General features: G+C 39.4%; 1 long non-coding RNA gene across 1 annotated transcript in view; it reads left to right on the plus strand.

The window, feature by feature from the left end:
* LOC114045377 overlaps positions 1-23,012 on the plus strand; it is an 86,993-nt gene that overhangs the window by 57,584 nt on the left and 6,397 nt on the right. The window contains exon 2 of the long non-coding RNA XR_003569365.1: positions 19,467-19,602. This is a non-coding gene — a long non-coding RNA (uncharacterized LOC114045377). The remainder of the gene's footprint in view (positions 1-19,466; positions 19,603-23,012) is intronic.

Here is a 23,012-nt window from a genome sequence, read left to right on the forward strand (position 1 = left end):
GTGTGTGTGTGTGTGTGTGTGTGTGTGTGTGTGTGTGTGTGTGTGTGATTGTAGCTTGGGAGTTTGTAAAATAGGTCAAATCTCAAGCTCACAAAAGGAGCTCTTAACATTGTCTCATAGTTTTTCTATTTCAAATGCCTCCAGTTCGCAGAAATTCCCTAGATTCAACCATGGAGTCACAGTACTGGAAGAAAAAGATGAGAACTCAGTCAACTTTTGGTTCTGAGACAACTGGAAACAAAGCATGAATTATTAAAATTTACAGAAAATCCAGTATCTCTTTTTAGCAAAATAGTTTTAACCTTCAGCCCTACCATGCCTTTGGCCACAATTGCTATCAGTAATTAGTAGCAAAAAAAGGCACCTCCTTGACCCCTGAAGTTTAGAGGTGGTCTTAAATGGAGAAGTAGCCAGAGAAGCAACTGAGATATGGCATAAAGAGGAGAAACAAACTGGATACTTTTGAATAAGTTACTTACATTTTAAAAAGAATAGAAATCTTTTCTCCTTGCACAAGGTCAGTTGGTGAAGTAAGTCCTAAGACAAAAGACTCAATCTAATTCCGAGTCTAGTCCCCTTCTCATCATACACATCATGTTGATCATCTCCCTGAAGTATGATACCATAGAAGAGTGCTAGATTTGGAGTTTTAGGGGGTTGGATTCCAATATTAACTCTGTCATTTACTACCTATGTGGCTATCAGGAAATCCCTTACTTCTCTGGACCTCTCAGCTCTCTTATCTGTAAAATGAGGGGTTGGACTTTTAAAGGTTCCTTCCAAATCTAAGTCTATGATTCTATGAAGTATTTAAAAACAAAAGTGATAGGTAAAATCTGAAATTATATTTACCAGTGCAAGAGAAGGACAGGACAGTACATGATCAATGCTGGAGAAATCTTTCACCACATATAGTAATGGATGAAGCAAGAATTTGTTAGAAAGTAATTTGAATAGCAGATCTCCTTTTATTATCTCTAAGAGACAAGAAAATGCCAATATCATGGGGTTATCATTGACTTCACTAATGCTTTATTTTAGCTGAATATTCCCCCATTTATTCAAAAATTCTAAAAATGTTATTTTAATAAGTAATTAAAAGCACAAAATTATAAAATTTGAATAATGATGATTTAGCTCCTCCCCCAAGTCTTTTGCAATAATTTATATCATAAACTTGTTTTGTTTTTGACCAAATGTAGGCAAACCATGTTACTTTGGTATGTAAATACTTTGAAACATTTGGACAAAGAATTTTGGAATTTTTCTTAATCATGGCTTTTAATTCAATTAACATTTAATCAGTCAATAAGCATTGATAAAGTACGTATTATGTGCCAGCCACTGTGCTGAGTCCAGGGGATATAAGAAAAGTAAAAAACAGTCCTTGCTCTCTAGGACCTCACAGTTAAATGGTGGGGAAAACCATATGCAAATACCTATGTACAGATAAGACATAAAAAGGATAAATTGGAGATAAACAATGGAGGGAAGGCACTAGAATTAAGGGAGATCTGGAAAGGCTTCTCACAGTAGATGGAATTTTAGCAAGGACTTGAAGAAAACCAGGGAAACCAGGAGATGGAAATGAGAAGAGAGATTATTTCCAGGTATGGGAGGAAAAACCAGTGAATCGCTTGGACTCTGGGGCTGACTCCATCAGAGCTAACATTCAGGTCTATTTCTACCTACCTATCAATCAATTGCCCAATTATAAAGCATTTGTTAAGTAACTAATATGTGCCAGGTACTATTTACGATCCTAGGGCCAGGAACATGGTAGGTGGTTTAAATGTGTTTGTTGACTTCATTTGACTTGACTTGAACTTTGTCCTAATGGAAGAGAAGGATTCTATGCAGCTAAGATGCATTCCAGGGGGAGGGCCAGTACAAAAGCAAGAAGGGAGAAGAGTGTTGTGTGGGAGAGAAAGAGAAAAGGTCAATCTTGCTGAGTTTCAAGAGTGCAGGAATCTAATGAAGTTGGAAAGATGGGTTAGAGTAAGGTTGCAAGGACTTTAGAAACTAAACAAAAGAGTTGTTATTTGATCCTAGGATCAAATTAGGAGCTATTGGAGTGTATTGAATAGGGCTGTGACATGGCTGGATGTACATCTAAAGAAAATCACTTTGGCAAGAGTCAAGGATAGACTGAAATGGGGAGAGAACCGAAGCAGGGATCACAATTAGGAGGTCAATGCAATAAACCAGGTAAGTGGAGATGAGGGCCTGACCTGAACTCAGGTGGTGGAGTATGAATAGACAGAAGGGGTCAGACACTGAGAGATGTAAAGGTAGAAAAAGCAGGATTTAACAACTGATCACAGCTGTGGGGGTCAGGGAGAAGGCATCACCATTCTTCCTGTCTTCTAGGATTATAACTTTGGTGTTCTTTCACATTTCCTCATCTCACTCTGCAGCCATGAGAGAATGCAGAAAGAAAAGCATATTTTGAAAACTAAAGGTGGCCAAGCTTCAACCTAACATCATATTTACTGCAGACCTGGTCTTAGTCATCAGGAAAAAAAATGAATGTTCAACAATAGAGAAGCCTTTCAGCAAAAAACAAAAACAAAAAATAGACGAGGAGAACATTTAACTTAAAAATACCTCCAACGATGGACTCTCAGGAAAGGTGTTGCAATCACTCCATCCCATTTAGCCCTCATACATTTATTTAATCAAGCAATTAAAGATTTTAGATTTAGTGCCTGAAAGTCATAGAATAAACTAGAATGATATTGGCAGGAACTGTGTTCAGATCGGCTAAAGAAATTTAGGCATTCCCTGTGGGTCATCTCTAATATATTGAGTCATTTCAGGTCCTTAGAGATTCAAGCAAGCAGAGAGGTGGATGTTCCAACTAAACTCCTGAGAATGAATCAATTTTTGAGGGGAGGGGAGGAATGGAGGAAAAGAGTCCTTGGTCTTGGTCTCATCTTGATCAGAGGAAGACCTTGTAAACTTGTTTCTAGGTGTTCTGGAGGACTTCCTATCTTACCACTGATATCCTAGACCTAGCAAGCATCCTGGGATCAGCTAGCTGATGCCAACCTCTGCTGGAAGCCAAGGACAGACTGAAACAAGAGTCTAGGCTCTACAGAAAAAACAATACCATACTTTTTTTTTTCAAAGGGAACATCTTCTTTTTTAAATAATATTTTATTTTTCCCCAGTTACATGTAAAGACAATTTGTAATTTTGATTTAAAAAAAGTTTTTGAATTTCAAATTTTCTTTCTCCCTCCCTCACCTTCCACCTCTCCGAGACAGTAAGCAATTTCATATAGATAATACATGTTCAATCATGCATTAATTAGTCTTGTTGTGAAAGAAGACACAGACCCAAAGGGAAAGGCAACACAAAAAAATTACAGGAAGTGAAAAATAGTATGCTTTGATTTGTATTCAGATGCCATCAATTCTTTCTCTGGAAGTAGATAGCGTTTTTCATCATGAGTTCTTTGGAATTGTCTTGGATTACTAAGTCCTTCACATTAGATAATCTTACAGTATTGTTGTTATTGTGTACAATGTTCTCTTGGTTCTGCTTACTTCACTTTCCATCAGGTCATACATGTCTTTCCAGGTTTTTTTTTTTATGAAATTTGCCTGCTCATTTCTTATAGCACAATAATATTCCATTACAATCATATACCACAAGTTGTTTAGCCATTCCCTAATTGAATGGCGTCCCCTCTATTTCCAATTCTTAGCCACTAGAAAAAGAGCTGCTATAAATATTGTTATACAAATAGGTCTCCCCCACTTATTTTTAAATCTCTTTGGGATATAGACCTAGCAGTGGTGTTGCTGGATCGCAGGGTATATACAGTTTTATAGCCCTTTGGACATGGTTACAAATTGCTCTCCAGAATGGTTGGATCAGTTCACAACTCTACCAACAGTGCATTAGTGTCCCAATTTTTCCACATCCCCTCCAACATTTATTATTTTCCTTTTCTATCATATTAGCAAATCTGATAGGTATGAGGTGGTACTTCAGAGTTGTTTTAATTTGCATTTCTCTAATCAATAGTAATTTAAGCATTTTTTCATATGACTATAGATAACTTTAATTTCTTCATCTGAAAACTGCCTCTTCATATCCTTTGACCATTTATCAATTAGGGAATGACTTGTGTTCTTATAAATTTGAATCAATTCTCCATACATTTGAGAAATGAAGCCTCAAAAGGAACAACTTGAGTATTCCAATAAAAGGGTTTTCAGGAACTGTGAATTCTTCCTTTTCCATACACACTCTCTAAGCTTGAGACTTTTGGGGGATGTTTAGTACCAATTGTTCTTACTGTACCACTTTAATAAATACCTTTATTACCTAAAAGTTAGTTTGGTCTGGTTGATTAATCATAATCAATTGATAATCAGGGTAGAAAGGATGGGGGGGGAGGGCTCATCAGCTATAGCATTAGAAAGACACCTTCCCAATTCCGTCAGGGGTAACCCTAAGGAAATGTAGAAGCCACACTCTGGGCCTATTCATCTGTGTTAGTGGCAGTTGGGATTGTAGCTCCTGAACTCACCTTTGATACAATAACTTTGAAAGTTTAAAAAAAAAAAGAAGTAAAAGAGAGATTAACTGAAGCAGGAGAATGAAGGACTAAAGATTTAAAGAATAATTAGAAAAGAATCTAGTAACTTATTGCTACTAGTAATATCAGAACATTAGAAGTTAATATTCAAGCCATATAGTGACATTTGGGAAGGAGACTGATCATGGTTGGGATTGGAGAAGGACTGGGCCACACAATTTGGAACACAGGTAGCCATGTAATACTATTTCTGTTCAACATTGCTTCCATCATGAATTAATACTTCTAAGAGTGAGGCACAGTAGGTAAAAAGGGATGATGGGGCAAGGTCTGTAAAAGTAACAGAACTGAAACTAGCTAGAAGAGGGGAATTCAGTCAGGTGTGGTGGCTGTAATCCTTGCAATGGGGGAAATTGAGGCTGGTGGATCTCTTGAACTGGGGAGTTCTGAAGTGGGCTAAGTGGATTGAATGTTCCCCTGGCATGAATAAGATGAGCCTCCAGGAGATGGGTGGTGCACCAAATTGGCCAAGGAAAAGTGAATTGGCAGAGGTTGGAAACAAAACAGGTCAAAGATCCCATGCAAATCAGAGCAGGACTTTGCTCTTGAGAAGTGCCCTGGGCTACTTCCAGACTGGGCAAGATAGGGAAACCTAGTCATTAAAAAAGAAAAAGAAGAAGGAGCCCAAACTCAGTATTTCAGAGTTTTGACTCCATGAGGAACACAGAAAGAACAAAGGTGGAATAAATACTGGTATAATCCATGAATAAGAGAATAAACTTGCAGAATAGACTAGAAGGGAAATCATGAAGGAAAAGAAATAAAAATTTAAAAAACCCTAATAAATAAAAGAAGTCGAAGGGGTGGAAGGGAGAGAAGATTTTGAACTAATCGCTTAACTGGGAGGGGAAAGACATGGGACAAAAGAGTAGAAGAAATAGATAATTAAATAAAAGAAAGAAAAAAAATAGTTGAAGTAAAACACAAACACTAGGGAAAGGGTAGGCAAATGGGAATGGGGGAGGGGAAGATAGCTTGTGGGAACAGATTAGCATCAAGTAGTTCAAGCAAAACTAATGATGGAGAAAACTCCTGATTTAAAAGAGAAAGGAGATAAAAAAAATGTTAAACTATCCTAAAGAAATGAATGAAGAAAACACAAAGATGATACTCACAACTAAACAATCCCATAAAAGAGTGGTAGACTTTATCAAGAAAACAAAATACAACAATCTGTTATATATAAGAAGGGATTGGACTGAATTGGCGATTTCATTGTTTCAGAAAACTCCCAGATAAGGAAATTCCTTACAACAAAACAGTGCAGGACTTTCCCTGCAACCTCTGGTCTTGGAGGGTTATCTAAAGCAAAGGCGGCAAACATATATGTTGTAATGCTCCCAAGTGTTCCTTCCAAAACATGATAAATACAATTTTAAAACTAAATCAGCATATATCACAAAGGGATCCTCCTTTATGGATTAGTAGCCCCCATTTCTGTTTGAGCTTGACATCATTGATTCTAAAGGATTGAGAGGTTAAGTGACTTGTCCAGTGGGACTTGAAATCAAGCAGGAAACAGATCTGAAAAGCAAAGACATACACAGAATCAAAATGAGAGGCTGCAATAAAATTTGCTATGCATGGTAAATCCAAAAAAAGCAGAAATTGCGATCACACTCTCTGGCAAAACTGAAATAAAAATTCACATTATTAATAGAGAGAAACAAGGAAACTGTATTTTCAATGAACTATTGACAATAGGTAAACATATATACCAAATAGTATAGCATCTAAATTCATTAAGGAAAAGTTAATTGAATTATAAAAAGATATGAACAACAACACAAAGGTAGTGGAAGTCAGTGTTCCACTCTAGGAGCTGAAAGGCTTATGGTATTTTCTGAATTGGAAAATTAAAGAATATTTGCACCACATGGTGTCTTTACAAAAATAAACCATGTACTAAGAAACAGGAAATATAGGAGAGTTCATCCCATTCACATTCACAGTTATGATTACTATCTGTGTCTTTCTCTCTATCCTATTTCTCCTTTGTTTATGCTTTTCTCTCTCCTTTTTTCCTTTCCGTCCTCACTGGAGTTTTGCTTTTGACCATAGCCTCCCTCAATCTGCTCTCCCTACTATCAGCCCCCTCCCTTTTTTCCTCCTTTTCTCTTACTACTTCTTGCCTTCCATCTATCCACCCCCTCCCTTTTCTTTCCCCTTTCCCCTCCTACTTTCTATAGGGTAAGTTAAATTTCTATACCTAACTGATTATGTTATTCCCTCTTTGAGCCAAATCTGTTGAGAGTAAAGTTTAAGCAATGCTCATCTCCCTCCCTTCTTTCCCTCACTGTAATAAGTCTTTATGCCTCTTCATGTGATGTAATTTACCCTTTTCTGCCTCCTCCTTTCCTCTTCTCCCAGTTAAATCCATTTTCACCACTTAATTAGATTTTTGTCATCACATCAAAGTCAACTTATACCTATGCCCTCTGTCTCTGTGTACCCCTTTTAAATGTCATAATAAAGATACAGTTCTCAAGAGTTACAAGTGTCATCTTCCCTTGTAGGGATCTAAACAATTTGCCCTTATTGAATAACATGTTGTTGCTTTTTGTTTCCTGTTTACCTCTTTATGTCTCTCTTGCATCTTGTATTTAAAGATCAAATTTTCTGTTGAGCTCTGGTCTTTTCATCAGGAAAGTTTGGAAGTCCCCTATTACATTGAATGTCCATGTCTTCCCCAAAAGATTATGCTCAATTTCTCTGGGGAGTTGAGCCTTGGTTGTAATCCAAGCTCCTTTGCCTTACAGAATATCATATTCCAAGCCCTACAAAGAAACAGAAATTATAGATAATTCTAAGAAAGCAGTGATGTTAAACATATCCTTTACAGATCATAACACAAAAATAATAATAGTTGAAGTACAACCAAATGTAGACTTACTAATGACATTCTGGACAATATAAGAGATCAATGACATTTTATTTTAAGAGCAACCACAGAGAGACGAACAGTATGAGAGATTTTGTCAAGTACTCCATACTCCATTAAAATGTAAGCAAACTCTATCTATAGTGTTTTCAGGATCTGTAAATCTAATAACCTCTGAAATAGGAAATGAAATTAGCTAGCCCGACCTGTCATTGATGAAGCCATGCAACTGCTTTGTGATCATTGCTTGACTTTCTAGATCTTCACTAACCATCCTTTTAGTAATGTGTTGTTAAGAGATGTACTCACAGATGACAGGTAGCATGTTAACAGGGTGTCCACACCCAATCTCTTAACAAAGCGTGAACATCTGTCTCTGATACAATTAGAGGAACAATTGGAGATTTCCTGCACTGAAAATTAGTCATACCTTGGCAGGGTTTTAAATAGTTAAACAGCTGGCAATCTGACAAAAGCGAAATTCCAGGGAAAGACAGGCAGAGACTAGACTTCAAGTAGTAAGCTCTTGATGAGGTACATAGAAGATGAAATAGGCTGCAGGAAAAGCCCTGAGGCTAAAATTCTAAGAACAAAGCTATGTGGGCCAATTGGGTTTGAGTAGTGTTGGGACAGATGCTTGCTGTATTGCATTACAGACCTCAAAGGGATAATCTTATATCTCCTTTGTCCTTTTAGGCTCCATCCTGAAAAGGCAAAGCCGTTCTGTTCCTTCTGGGCCAGGAAGGTCTTTAGTTTTCTTTGTTTTAAATGTTTATTTTGTCTTTATAAACTATGTTAATAGTAGGCCTTTGCTAGTTTGGTTGTGCTTATTGGAAATAAGGCAATAGAAGAGGTTGCCCTTGCCTTTTTTTACCCCTTCCTCCCCTTTCCCCAACCTCCAGAAGGAGAGATTGTTCTAACAATAGCAAGTTAATAGGCATTTGTTAAGTATTTACTATATTGTTAGGCACTGTGCTAACGCTGAAGTATATGGTCAGGGTTCTGCCTCTCAAAATGATAGAGGTAATGGCAAATCTTTTGATAGAACTTTGATAGAGCAAAGGAGGAGTGTTTGTATTGGGATACCCAAACGGACAAGTCAGTAGTAGGGCAAAGGGAGCACAGAGGAGTGGTTGAACAATCTTGCTCACTGCCACACCCTACTACTGCCACGTACGAATAATAATATTGGGAAGTTCAAATGAGATGCTTGCGAAGTGCTTTATAATTATAAAGAACAAGGTTAGTGTGAGTTATTTTGGTAGTCAGCTTAACAGGATGCTTACACTGAGTCTGTTTGTCTCTACCTTGAAGCAAACAAGGCAGAGAGTCCCAAAGAGTGCTGTGTTCTGCTCCTGAAATTCTATGGGGTTCAAATACATGTCATAATAAGACCTATCACTGCCTTACTTTCACCTAAGACTAAGACATAGGCTGACCTTGTGGAGTTATTAAAAGAATACTGTCCACTGACATTATCTGTCCCTGCTCAGATATTTAAATTTTGCACTTGGAATAAACATCCTAATTTGGAAGGGCATTGTTGTTTATTTTGCACCATCTGTCACAACCCTGAAGCATATAGAATTCCTTAGATGACATATAACGGGATCACCATACATGTGGAGCGAATGATAAAGCCTCATAATGGCTCTTTCTGAATCAGACCTCTGCCGTTTACCACCTGCGTGACTTTGAGCGAGTCACTTATGTTCTTTAGTCCTCCATTTTCTCATCTGTGAAATGACAAGGCTGCATTAGATAACATTTAAGGCTTGTTCCAGCTCTAAATCTATGATCTTATCCAACCACAACGTGTCATTATGTAACACGGGTGCTGATGCAATCCCCCATGTAGGATGGTGTGGAAAGCCTTCTAGAAAAATATAATGACATGTAAAGGAAGTGCTTTGAATTTGAAACCTGTGCAGATATTACAAACTGGTTCCAATTTGCTAAGTACCATTGCATGATTTTTTTATTTTTAAATCAACTTGACCAGATAAGGCTAATAAGCCTGAATGAATATGAAGACAGGCTTTATTACACTCAGAATGTGGCATACCCCACTAAGAGTTGATGGAGAATACTGTCATTCACAATTCAGCATACAATATTTACTTATTATACGAAACAAATAAATTGCATGAAGCAAACGTTATATGAAACAAAGGAAAAAATGATTGCTCGTAACAATGCAGCTGGCCATACAAAGCAAAAAATAGTATGCTTCTTAAGGAAAATGTGTATCATTAGCATCAGGAGATGGATAAGAGATGTGTCCTTGTTAGTACAGCTAGTTTTGCTAAATCAAAAGGACCTGCCCGTCAGGCTAGATAAAGGAAGGGGACATTCCAGAGACTCTGAAATTGTTTTCCTTTTTTTTTTTTTTAAACCTATTAAGTCTTTTTTGTGCCAATTAGAGGAGTAAAAGAAGACACTGAAAGAAATCAGCATCTGCAGTCAACTTGTCTTGCAGTTCATGCAGGGGTCATATACAGCAAGATGGCAGATATAGAACAAAATGGAATCAGTTATGTTCTCCCAAAAGTTCACTTTCAACAGTATATGGGAAGAGGACCCTCTTTGGCTAGGAGGACAGAATTGGGGAGCATTCAAAAAAACACTCTCCAGTTAGGATGAGTCTCTTGGTACTGGCTCTTTGCCAGACTTACTCGCGTTGGAGGAGGACAAGCTACTGAGTGTCTCTGGATAGGGAAGGGGCCTTGAGTCTTCTCTTACCTGGGCGTGAAGCTGAGAACACTTAGCGGGCTGTTGCTTCTGTTTCTGTTGTCCATTCTTTCCTGCTTCTTCTTAGGGGCAGTTTGATGGCACAGGGGATAGAGTTCTAAACCTAGAATCAAAAAGACCTGAGTTCAAATCCAATCTCAAATACTAGCTGTGTGACCCTGGGCAAGTCACTTAAGCTCTGTCTCAATTTCTGTAAAATGGGGGTAATAATAGCACCTATCTCCCAGAGTTGTTGCGAGGATCAAATGAGATAATAATTGTAAGGTGCTTAGCACATCATAGTAAGTACTTATATAAATGCTAGCTGTTATTAGCTATTGATATTTATTATCTTCTAGATGAAGGAGACTAGATATTGCTATGATCTTGTGAGTTTTTAAAAACAGAATTCCAGAATCATCAAACAGTGGCATAATCAAGATGAGCTTGAGAGAAAAGAAAACAGGATCAACTAAGCTGCTAGTATATTCAGGGCTCCCAAAAGGGATTAAGCATTTGGTATCGATTACTAAGAGTTTCTGAGCAGCCAACAGGATCACTATCCCAATCCATACTCAGACTAGAAAGTCAGGTCCCCAGAGTGCTTCTTCTTTCTCCCCTCAGGGCTCTAGGGGTAACCCTGAAGAGTTGGGGTTGTTTAGTATTATCACTCATGAGTCCTCAGTCAATGTGTTCCCCCAGTAGAGTTTGCCAGTTAATATCTCTCCAATATCATTTATAACAAATGAACAGGAAATTTCTCAGGAAAGTGAGTCAACAGGAGGTCCAGGAGTGGAGTCTATGTTGAGTTTTGTGGCCAGCTGGTACAGAATTGATACCTAAGGAAGAACCCTTGGGACCCTGTCCAGTGGTAGCACAGACTCAATCAGAGGTTATGCCAGATTTAGAAATGAACTTGATATGGTAAATGCAATGTAGAAACTGAGCTAAGCCTGAGTCCATTCTCTTCAGGGATCAAGGTGGCATAAGGGAGAGTGTGCGCCTAGGTGTTGGAGAGGGGGATATTTATACTTCAATTCCTACTAAATCCTCAAGGAAAATATACTTTGATAAAAGTTAATCAATGTTAATTGGATGACATTGTGAACTTTGAAAGGTTAGAAGGTTTTGACTTCCCATCAGCATCATAGCAATACTCCTGGAACAATATTGGTTGATAGCAATGTCTGCATTTGGGAGCCAATGACAATCTATTCACACTGACGAAAGGGCATCTGACTAAGTCTAGCTAGGAAATTGACATAAACTAATAAACCAATGGGGACTTGTGAGCAACAGCATTAGAAAGACATCTCCAACCCTTGTGGTTGGGGATATGTAGTTCCAGTAAATATCTGTTTGTAAAAAGTTAATTGATGTTCATTTGTTATAAATGATATTGGAGAGATATTAACTGGCAAACTCTACTGGGGGAACACATTGACTGAGGACTCATGAGTGATAATACTAAACAACCCCAACTCTTCAGGGTTACCCCTAGAGCCCTGAGGGGAGAAAGAAGAAGCACTCTGGGGACCTGACTTTCTAGTCTGAGTATGGATTGGGATAGTGATCCTGTTGGCTGCTCAGAAACTCTTAGTAATCGATACCAAATGCTTAATCCCTTTTGGGAGCCCTGAATATACTAGCAGCTTAGTTGATCCTGTTTTCTTTTCTCTCAAGCTCATCTTGATTATGCCACTGTTTGATGATTCTGGAATTCTGTTAGAACTGCCCTTGCAGTGGGAGGGATCTATTGGGGAAATATGGGTGAGCCCTTTCCAACAGGGATCCAGAGAAAATTTGCCTGGATATCCAAAGAGATTAACTGTAGTACAGGGACCCTTGGAGATATTTTGTTGGTCTCTGTATAGATTTTGTCTATATTCCTAGTTAGATTCCTTATGTCTTTTAGGGATCCCTGGAGAAAATCTAAGTTATCCTAGGTTGTTTCAAGGATCCAGAAGATTTTTTGTACTCTGTGTTGGAAGGGATGATTGGAGATATTGTCTGGCACTCCAGCTAGATTTCCTATGTGGATCTGTGGGAATAAAATTTGGAGTACCTTATGTTGTTGCAGCATCTCAGAAGAATTGTACAGGCTTAAAGCCCATCTATGAGTATGAGTCCAGAGCAGAGGAGAGGACAAAATGCCCCTTTGCACCCAGTATTGGTTTGTTGTAGCAGTTGCTACCGACTGAGCATTGCACACTCTCTCATAAGCACCAAGCTTGGACTTGATTGGCCCAGGGGCTAAGGTTCAATCTGTTCCTCCCTCTATGCAGCTTCCTGGTAGCCTCTGGCTATATTGATATGGCTTATTGGTCACTTTACAGCATTAAAAGGTCCACTCACATGGAGTAGGTGGCCTTCAGACTTGGCAGATTGTCCCATACCCTACCCTGCTGATCAGATGCATTTCCATATAGAAATGGTGGAGGGCATGGTCTCCCTAAGTCAAATGTTGCAGTATCCTATGGCTAAGTAAACGTTTTGTTAATTGTTAAATGACCTGCAGGGGTCTCATTTTTTTTTTTTTCTCACAATACACCTAAACTGATAGAGGACCAGCTTGAGTCAAACCCACTCATTACAATTTTCTTTTTGTTGAGGAATTTCTTTGAAATCACCAAGACAGCACTTTATATGTTCTGGGCAAGTAGAAATCTCTGATGAACACTGTAAATCTGCACAACTTGTTATTTGGGGGCAATTGTGATTTTTGCCTATACATGTGGGACTGTATAAGATCTGTGCTGCAATGAAATTTTGAGATTCTTTCTTGTATGACTCTGGTGTAGCAAGTGAAAAGGCAATGGGTCCCCAGGACCCTAAAGGAAGACCGTTTTAGATCTAGGAGACAGACGATGCATTCAAAATGCAGCTTAGTCAATTTGCTAATTTGAGGACCCCAAATAGCTAAACAGGGAAAGAGTATAATAGGGGGATTATCCAATGAGAACTCTCAGTGTAAGTTAGAGTATATGCTGTATCCATGTGGAGTCTTGGTGGGCCTACATCCTGAAATGCATGGTGGAGGTCTTCATCTCTGATTTGGAGAGCCCTTCCCTCCCAGGGCTCCCTGCCTCAGAACACTCACAGGTATCTTCCGTTTCATGTTGCTTTACTGTGTGGTGACAAATGTCCTTTTAATAGATTTCTGAGCTGGAACTGAATATACATGAAAAGACTTGAACTGACAAACTTTCCTTCTCTTCTCTTCTGGCAATTGAGGTAGGGACTACTATAAGCCTCTAGGTTGGAAGAGAGGTAGCAATGGTGGAAATGGTAGCAGCCTTCTATGCAGTTAGCTACTGAATTTGTTAGGCTGATGTAATTTCATGATTAATTGTTTAAGATCCTAGACTGGCTTATTTTTTCCTTATTGACTGCCAGGGCCCCAGAGTCTCTGGTACTGGCTGGTACAATGAAGATAAACAACTATTTCTTACCAGAATCTTAGGATATTGGATCTGTGTTTAGCTCTCAAATGCCAGGTGGTACTGAGACACTAGTTCCTTACTGTTCAATAATGGTGTCATCTATAGAACAGGATGACTCAGAAATGAACAAAGAAGCTCTTGTTATCTTGGGAGTCAACTATTCATACATGCATCACATCCAAGATAATAGGGAAGATGTTGTCAAGGATGCAGCTGGATGCAGCTGTCATTGATCATGTGACAAGTAATTCTTATCCTTTAAGATTTCAGTATTCCTAGTGCCCAAGACTTCAGCCAGCTTGTTGCAAAGCCCAAAGTATAATGCTTTACCAGGGACAGACACATCATAGGAAAAACGCATAGATCCTTGGGGAAAACCACCTAGTGAACCGGACTTCTGTATCTACAACTTTGCTACATCAAGGTTTCATCTGGCCCTTATTTCTCTTATGTCAACACACTTACCTCAATAGAAACCATGTAAGTTGCACTTGAGGAGCACCAGCCCAGAGCCATGGATTCTCACTGTTTTTTGTAAAAAATAAGTTGTATAGATGCTTTTTGTCTTGAAAACAGTCATTCCTGGATATACCTCTCCCTACCCCTTTATTACAAAAACAGTCAAACAAACCAGTTCTAATATAGCTTTCTGGACTTCTCCCTTAATTTGCTTTACACTCTTAGGTTAGTCAAAAGAAGGTGGCTGCTGCCTTATGTGACTGCCTTGCTTTATGTGTGTATGTCTGAACTGCGTGTCCCTCTCAACTATGCCTCAAACCATCTGAGTAATGAACTCTTGAATTGTTATTCACCTGTTTTCGAAGAGGACCAGTGACTTCACAGGGTGACGTCTTGACTTTGAATTACTGTTTAGAGAATCTCCTATTGGGCAAATCTTTGTTAGATCTCATGTGGGGGTGGAGTGGGAATGGGGCTTTGGGGTAAGGATGGGGAGGGGGAAAGAGGGGAAAGGAGGGTAGGAGAAATTCCTTCCTACTTTCTTTCCTGAAGGGGTCTCCTTTGCAAAGTTCTCTCAAGACTACACTCTTTTGGAACCCTTAAGGCTTAACTATTTAAAAGCCTGGCTCATCCAATGAGATGGATGCTTTTAATTTCAACAGAGAAAGCTATTCCTGCTTCAGGACATGGATGCATCTTTGAAGTTAGTTAACTTATTAATACCTTGCCATTACAGTCTGAAATGTCCATGACTACATCACCTGAGACTGGGGAGTGAGGAGACCGCCTTTGTTATACAACTAATAGAGTGACCAGTTATCTGACAATGTGTGCAACACTCTACTCCAGTATTCCATGTGTATCTGTTGAGAGAAGGAAGGTATATTTCACCGTCTGTTCTCCGTCTTCATGTTTTCGTGTACTGCCTTCAGGCAGCCTCAGAGTCAGAAAGAAGCTGGTTTCCTCATTAGAGCTATTGGCAGGACTAGCTGCTTCCTTGACCCTGGTAATAGGCCAAAAAAACTGCCTGAGGAACTCAGACCATCAACAGAGGGTTATCTGGCCATAAAGGATGCCTTTGGGGAGGGATAACTAACTTGTTATTTCAGATGTTGGTTGTTACATTGTCTTGGTTACGCTACGTAATAATGATAACCGACATTTATATAGTGCCTTAAACGTCTGTAAAGCACTTTACTTGTGGTATGTCATTTGGTGCTCAGAACAAGCTTTTGAGGTACAGGTGCCATTATTATTCCCCCTTGACAGATGACAAAAATGGAAGCTGAGAGGTAAGTGACTTGCTCAGAGTTACATAGCTATTCAAATCCTGTCTAAGGTAAGATTTGAACTTCCTAAGGCCAAGTCTAGTGTTCTACTCACTGTGCTACCCAGCAGGCTTTATATGTAGCACATCTGGGAAATGCTTATCTAAAAATATTAGTTAGAAGTTGACTTGGAATTCAACTCAGCAAATGTTTATTGAGCTTCTACTCAATGAACAAGGTACTTATGGACACAAAGAAAGGCAGGAACAAAACAACCCCTGCCCTCAAGGAGAGTACAGTTGGCTAGGGTGATATAATCTATATATAGATAAGTAAATGTAAGGTAGTTGGAGGAGAGAAAGAACTCTAACATCTGAAGAGATCAGGAAAAGGTTTAAGAAGAGATGGAATCTGAGGCAACCCTCAAAGGAACCTGGAATCAGTGAGGAAGCTCATCTCAGGTGGCATCCCAGGTGTGGGGGAACAGCTTATGTGAAGGCATGGAGATGGGCTCATAGATCATATAATCATAGGACTGCAAGGGGATGTAGAGATCATCTACTTGAATCCCCCCATTTTACAAGTAAGGAAACTGAGGCCTAGGGAGAATAAGTGGCTGCTCCAAAGTCAAATAGGGGAAAAGTGGAGGATCTAAGATTTAAGCCCATTTCCTAACTCCAAATCCAGGCCTCTTTCCACAGCCCCGTTGTTGCCTCCATGAATGGAATATTGAGTTCAAGGAACAACTAATAGATCAGTTTGGCTGAAACACGGAGCATTTGAGGGAGGGTGAAATGAAATGAGGTCTGCATGAAGAGTCTGTATTTTATCCTGGGGCAATGGGGAGCCACTGGAGATTATTGAGGGAATATTGTACCCTCATTATAGTGCTATCATAATGCCTCACTGTTGAATGAGAGCGACTCTGGGTTGTATAAGGCTAAGTTAACAAAGCATAAGCTCTGAACTTTCCCTCCCCCCTTCCCCCAAAGGAGAAGCTTCATGCTGGGCTGGATGATGGACTGACTGTGTGCATGCATTCTCGCATACATTCATGTGTACGTGCATGTGTGTATGTGTGTGTACGTATGTGTGTACAGCTAAGTTATGAGAGCCATTCATCACTAAAAATATGGCTACCAAGTTAAGAATTACTCCAACCACAGCTACTCATAAAGTAAGTCATGGGTGGGGTGAGATTTGTGCTAGAGGAGGGAACACTCATGCTGATGAAATCACAGATCATTAAAGTGTTAAAATAAGGAAATGAATGTCAGAGAATGTAGCCCCACCCTGGTGCCAGGCTATTCGGTACATCTCAACATGAACACATACTTGTGTTGGGGGGATGATTAAGAAATGTCCAGTTTGAGGTAAGTTTCTTCAAATGGTGTGATGTGCTCTCATTTCCCTCTTAAACCTTTGAATTTATTTTCATTCAACAAACATTTATTAGGCCCTTACTATGTGCAAGGTAGTGGGCTAGATGCTAGAGATAAAATCCTTGTGCTCAAGGGAATTTACACTCTACTATGGTACAACAGTCATCGGCTTTTGGATTATGCGTGGGAATAGACTGGGGCCCAGGCTCCTTCCAGTGAACATACCAGGAAGGGGTAGGCTTATCCTTCCCGCCATCATGCTGCATGGGATGGTCACTGGTGCAGCAGCAATACAATTCACACACAGATAAGTAAATGCAAATAAGTAAATGTAAGGACCTCCTGCTAAGGAAATTCCTTCTACCAAACAGATGGGCTGTTGTACTGCAACTGATAGTCTCAGGGAGTTAAGAACTTAAGTGACCTGCCCAGGATATGTCAAAGGCAGAACTTGGACCCAGATCTTTTACTGACTCTGATGTCATCTCTTTACCCACTAGGCCACTCAGCCTTTCTAAATGTGACATACATGCAAGATTATACAAAGTAATTTTCTTAAAATAAATTTTGATGATATCTTCTGTTTTCATATCTCCCATATTTTCTTCAATAGCCTTCCCCCTCCCTCTTCTTGAGAGCCATTCCACATAACAAAGAATATTTTTTAAAGGAAAAGAAAAGAGAGGAAGAAGAGAAAAATATCAGCCAAACTGTCAATACATAAGAAAAAGTCTAAAAAATGTGTGCAGTTCTATACTTGTGAACCTTCCTCCTCTACCAAGGAATGTGTACTCAACTCCACCTACTGACTTCCTAGGCTTCCTTAAAATCCCAACTAAAATCCCTTCTTTTCCTGGAAGCCTTTCCTAATCCCCTTTAATTCTATTGCCTTCTCTCTGTTAATTATTTCCTATTTATCCTGTAGGTAGCTTGTATATATATTACACATATATATTTTATATATTTCTATATCTTTTATTTATGTTTTATATATACACACACACACATACATATACATAGACACATACATACACATACATTTATATATACATACACGTACACACTCATATATAGTTTGCATATTATCTCCCGAACTGTATCCCTAGCATTTAGCACAGGCATGGGGAACAGGTTCCCCACCCCTGATTTAGCACAATGCCTGAAACTGAGTTGGAGCTTAATAAACGTTTATTAATTGTTGATTTCTGTTGGAGAGGGGAGAAAGCGTCTTCTCATATCTCTTCTTTGGGGCCATGTTTGTTCTTTGCGATTTGGTAACATTGACTTTCTATTGTTTGATGGTGGTCATTCTTTCCATTTACCTTTGAGCATTAACAGCTGGAGGAATGGGAGGAGGAACAAGAAAAGCAGAGCTTCAAAGAAGCTGGGGATTTGAAGAGGGAGAGCCAAGCTAAGGAACAGATTTTCTGAGAGCTCTCTGTAGCAGGATGCAAATTGCCAGACCCTGTAATTTCTATCATGGGTCTGTGTTCCTCTGAGGTGGGTTTGAGAGATGGCCCTGTATATTTCCAATGGTGTTGCTGGAGAAGTGGGCAGAGTATAGTGGAAAGACTGCTCAGCTGGGACTCAGAAAAGCAGGGTTTGGATCATAGCTCAGCTATTTACTATCTCTGTGATTACCACTGCAAGCCACTTTGAGACTCTTTGGGGTCTCAAAGGATCATACTTGTTAGGCTGGAAGGGACCTTAGAGAGTATCTGGTTCAATCCACTCATTTGACAGGTGAGGAAACTGAGCCCCAGAGAGATGAAGTGATTTGCCGAAGATCATACAGTTACCTCATCAGTAAGACAAAGAGGTTAGATTTGGTGACTTCTAAGGTTCTTTTCAGCTCTGTGATCCTATAAGTCACCCTGGGAAGAACACTTACCCTATCAATCACTTCCAAGCATGACTTGACCACAGAACCAACAGAAACGTTCTTTCCAGATTCCTTTTTGACACTGCTATTTTGGCCCCCCCTCCTGAGGACATGGCAAAAACAGAAAGTATAGGAAGCTATAATTCTTTTCATGGATATCGTCATATAGAGATAGCCTCACGAAAGGGCAGCCTCCTGCTGGATAAAATAACGTTAGCTATTTAGGGAGAACTGTTATTACATGTATGCTAGGGAACACCATGGTGCAACAGCATGATCTCATTCCCTTTGGTTTCCCTGGTGTTTTCCCCCTTTTAGTTCTGGGGGTTGATGCTAGAATGTTTACCAGAGGACTTAAGCAGTAATGATGTCCTCTCCTGTCTGAGGCCTCTGTGTTCCTTCCCTGTTACTAATGCTGACACATTTATCACCTCTTCAAGGAGAGTCTCAAATGCAAGGACTGAAATCTTTTTTTGGCTTTCTGGAAACACATAGGCTAAGCATGGGGTGGAGCCTGGGAACAACTGGGCTATTTTCTAAGGAATCCAGGAATTACCTCAGATAGCAGGAGCCTGGAATGGGAGTAGAGGAGGACACCCTCCTCTTTGTGCCTGGAAGGGTGTGTACTCTTCCAGATGTGCAGAATAGATTGAGCTTCTTCCAGTTTTTTGCATGACAACTCTTTACAAGTTAGATGTCACAAGACCAACTTATTTTCTGGGAAAATTTGACCCTCCCCAAATAAATGAATACATACATAATACATAAAAGGTAGCTGTTTGAATTCACAGTTTGTTTTTCCTGGTTAGGTCTATGGAGTCACCATCTGACTGTGCTGGGGGGAGCCATAGCAGAGGACTGACTGTAAGAGAATAATCTAAAATGACGGAAAGAGGAGCATGACACTTGCTTGCTAAGAATGTCGGATGTGTATTTTTAGAATATGTAAGTAGATCTAATTTTAAATACATATTCAGTTTCTTTGTATAGCAATTTAAAGTCTCAGGGCTTGGGTAAAAATGGGTTTGTGCCTACTAAAACAGTATCTTATGTGTAGTTGGAAATGGATGGGACTGTGAATTTAGCATGTGAGGACTAATTTATTTAGGGATAACATAGGTCAAGGGATTACACTCTTTTCACTCCCTTGTGACCCATGGTCCAATACTCAGCATTACTAAATTTACGATGAATTTGCTTGAAAATGCACTTATCTTGGGATCCTATTTGGCACATCTGCTTTTAATCTTAAGAAGTACAATTTCACACTTTGCAAACCTTAAAGCATTATATAAATGGTAGTTGTTATTGTTGTTGTTGTTTTCATTATTATTATTATTGGACTCCCTCCTTCCTGGGTTTTCCTGATTATGGATATCTGCCAAGGCATTCTCTTGCTACCTTTTCCTTTATTTCTCCACACCCCTTCTTGATGATCTTATGAGTTACCATGGGTTAATGATTAATTTAATTTGGATTACTCCCAAATTTTTATATCCAATCTTAGTCTTGCTTCTGAGTTTTAGGCTTGCAATACCCACTGTCTGTTGGACATTTTGAACTGAGTATCTTACAGACTGCTCGAAAAGTCCCAAGCAGAACATTCCCCCAACTTACCCTTCTTTCAGACTTTCCTTTTTTTTCAACGTTACTGCTACCCTCTCATCACCCCAGTTTGCCCCCTTCGATCCTTGCTTCTTCATTCTCCTTCATCCCCCACGTCTCATCAGTTGCCAGGTCTTGTCACTTCTGCCTCCATGTCATCTTTCACATCTATCCCTTTTTCTCCACTTGGGCTAACATAGTTCATACCTACATGTGTTGTGACTGAGAGCTAGAAAAAACAAGTACAACTAAAAAAAATCATGAAAATTATCTGAAGGCTTTTAGAAAGGCAGGGATAACAGCAGATGGTAAATTGGCAAATTATGTAACTATTCACTCAAACTTACATGGGCAAATACCCAGTTTTTTGTCCCCTGGTTTAGAGTAGCTCTATACTAGGAAAAATGATATTTTTCCTGGTTAGTACTCTACTGGTTGTGCCAAAAGAAATATACATAATCTTCTTAGGAACTATTCCATACATTTAATGCTTTATAGAAGCACATTTAATCTCTGACAATCAAATTACCAGTTTTTCCAAGTAGCAAACCAGGAACTATTTTTCTTAAACATTGGAACATTAAACATAGAGGACAGGTATCAAACTCTCCACCCACAAAAATGCCCAGTGCTGCAGCTCAAAACAGATTAAGGTGTAATTGGGAAATGTTCAAAAAAAAAATGAAAAATACAATATACCATAGATAATACCAATCTGTGGTTTTCTAAATTGAAATGCTCCCCTTCTTCTGTTTCTATTTGAGTTTGACACCATTATACTAGAGTCATATGTTGTAAGTTCATCCTCTGCCTCCTCCGCTGCAGAGACTCTTGCCTCATATTTTATTGTGAAAACAGAGACTATTTGTGCAGCCTCTTCTTTCCTATTTTACATCTCAAACTGCCTTGTCAGCATAGTTCTTCAATTGTCCTTTTCTGAAGTCTTCAGTATCTTCCTCTCTCCTAGCTTCATTTCTGTTGCCTACAAATATGCTCATATTTCCACCATCTTTAAAAAACATTCAATACTGCCATCCCCTCAAACTATCTTCCTATATCACTCCTCCCTTTCATGGCCAAACTTCTACCAAAAAAAAAAATGTCTTTGCTTTACTTACAATCTTTTCATTTACTTCTCAGCTCCTCACAATCTGGATCCCAACCCCATTAAGTCATTGAAATGACTTTCTTCTATATTGCCAGTGATCTTTCAGTTGCTAAAACTAAGTTTTCCCCCCAGTTGTTATCCAGCTGAATCTTTCTGCAGCATTTGACACAACTCACAACAGGTAGGGGACAGCTAGGTGGCACAGTGAATATAGCACCAGCCCTGGAGTCAGTAAGGAGGACCTGAGTTCAAATACGGCCTCAGACACTTGCCACTTACTAGCTGTGTGACCCTGGGCAAGTCACTTAACCCTGATTGCCTTGCAAAAAAACAAAAAACAAACAAACAAAAACTAGGTGGAATAGTAGATCGGGGTGCTAGACCTGGAGTTAGGAATACCTGAATTCAAATTTGACCTCAGACATTTATTAGCTATATGATTCTGGGCAAGTCATCAGACCTCTACTTGCCTCAATTTCCTCAGCTATAAAATCAGGTTAATAAAAGCATCTAACTTCCATGGTTATTATGAGGATAAAATGAGAAAATATTTGTAACACACTTTGCAAACCTTAAAGCATCATATAAATGGTAGTTGTTATTGTTGTTGTTGTTTTCATTATTATTATTATTGGACTCCCTCCTTCCTGGGTTTTCCTGATTATGGATATCTGCCAAGGCATTCTCTTGCTACCTTTTCCTTTATTTCTCCACATCCCTTCTTGATGATCTTATGAGTTACCATGGGTTAATGATTAATTTAATTTGGATTACTCCCAAATTTTTATATCCAATCTTAGTCTTGCTTCTGCGTTTTAGGCTTGCAATACCAACTGTCTGTTGGACATTTTGAACTGAGTATCTTACAGACTGCTCAAAAAGTCCCAAGCAGAACATTCCCCCAACTTACCCTTCTTTCAGACTTTCCTTTTTTTTCAACGTTACTGCTACCCTCTCATCACCCCAGTTTGCCCCCTTCGATCCTTGCTTCTTCATTCTCCTTCATCCCCCGCGTCTCATCAGTTGCCAGGTCTTGTCACTTCTGCCTCCATGCCATCTTTCACATCTGTCCCTTTTTCTCCACTTGGGCTGCCATCCCATCATCACCTTTCATCTGGACTATTGCAATTACTTCCTTTTGCTCTCATTGCCAGAAGTCATTGTTGTTATTGTTGCTGTTGCTGGTAAGTCTATCCTTTCCAATATGCTTTCTACCCAGCTGCCCACATCCCTCCCTTGCTCAAGGAGCTCCCCTGGTTCCCTTTTGCCTCTTGGATAAAATACAGACTCTTCATTTGGCATGTAAAGCCCTTTTCAAGCTAGCTCCTAACAACCTTTCCAAGCTGATTGCACCTTATCCCCCCTCATGCCAGTTAAACTGACTTTTTGTTCCATCTACACAATATTCCATCTCCTGCCTCCATTGCCTGGAATACACTGCTTCCTCCCCTAAGTCTTTTCAAACCCCTAACTTCCTTCAAGGCTTAGGTCAAGTAATAGCTCCTACCTTTCCTTATCTATCTCCCCTCCCCCCACTACTCCAGTCACTGCTGCCTGTAATTATTTGTGTCTGTAGTTTGCAATTTCTTTGTTACTATTTTTCTTTTCCTCAAGTAGGATGTAAGTTCTTTGAGGGTGGGAA

Source organism: Vombatus ursinus, unplaced genomic scaffold, assembly GCF_900497805.2.
Source record: "Vombatus ursinus unplaced genomic scaffold, bare-nosed wombat genome assembly UNPS02014778.1, whole genome shotgun sequence".
Lineage (NCBI taxonomy): Eukaryota > Metazoa > Chordata > Mammalia > Diprotodontia > Vombatidae > Vombatus > Vombatus ursinus.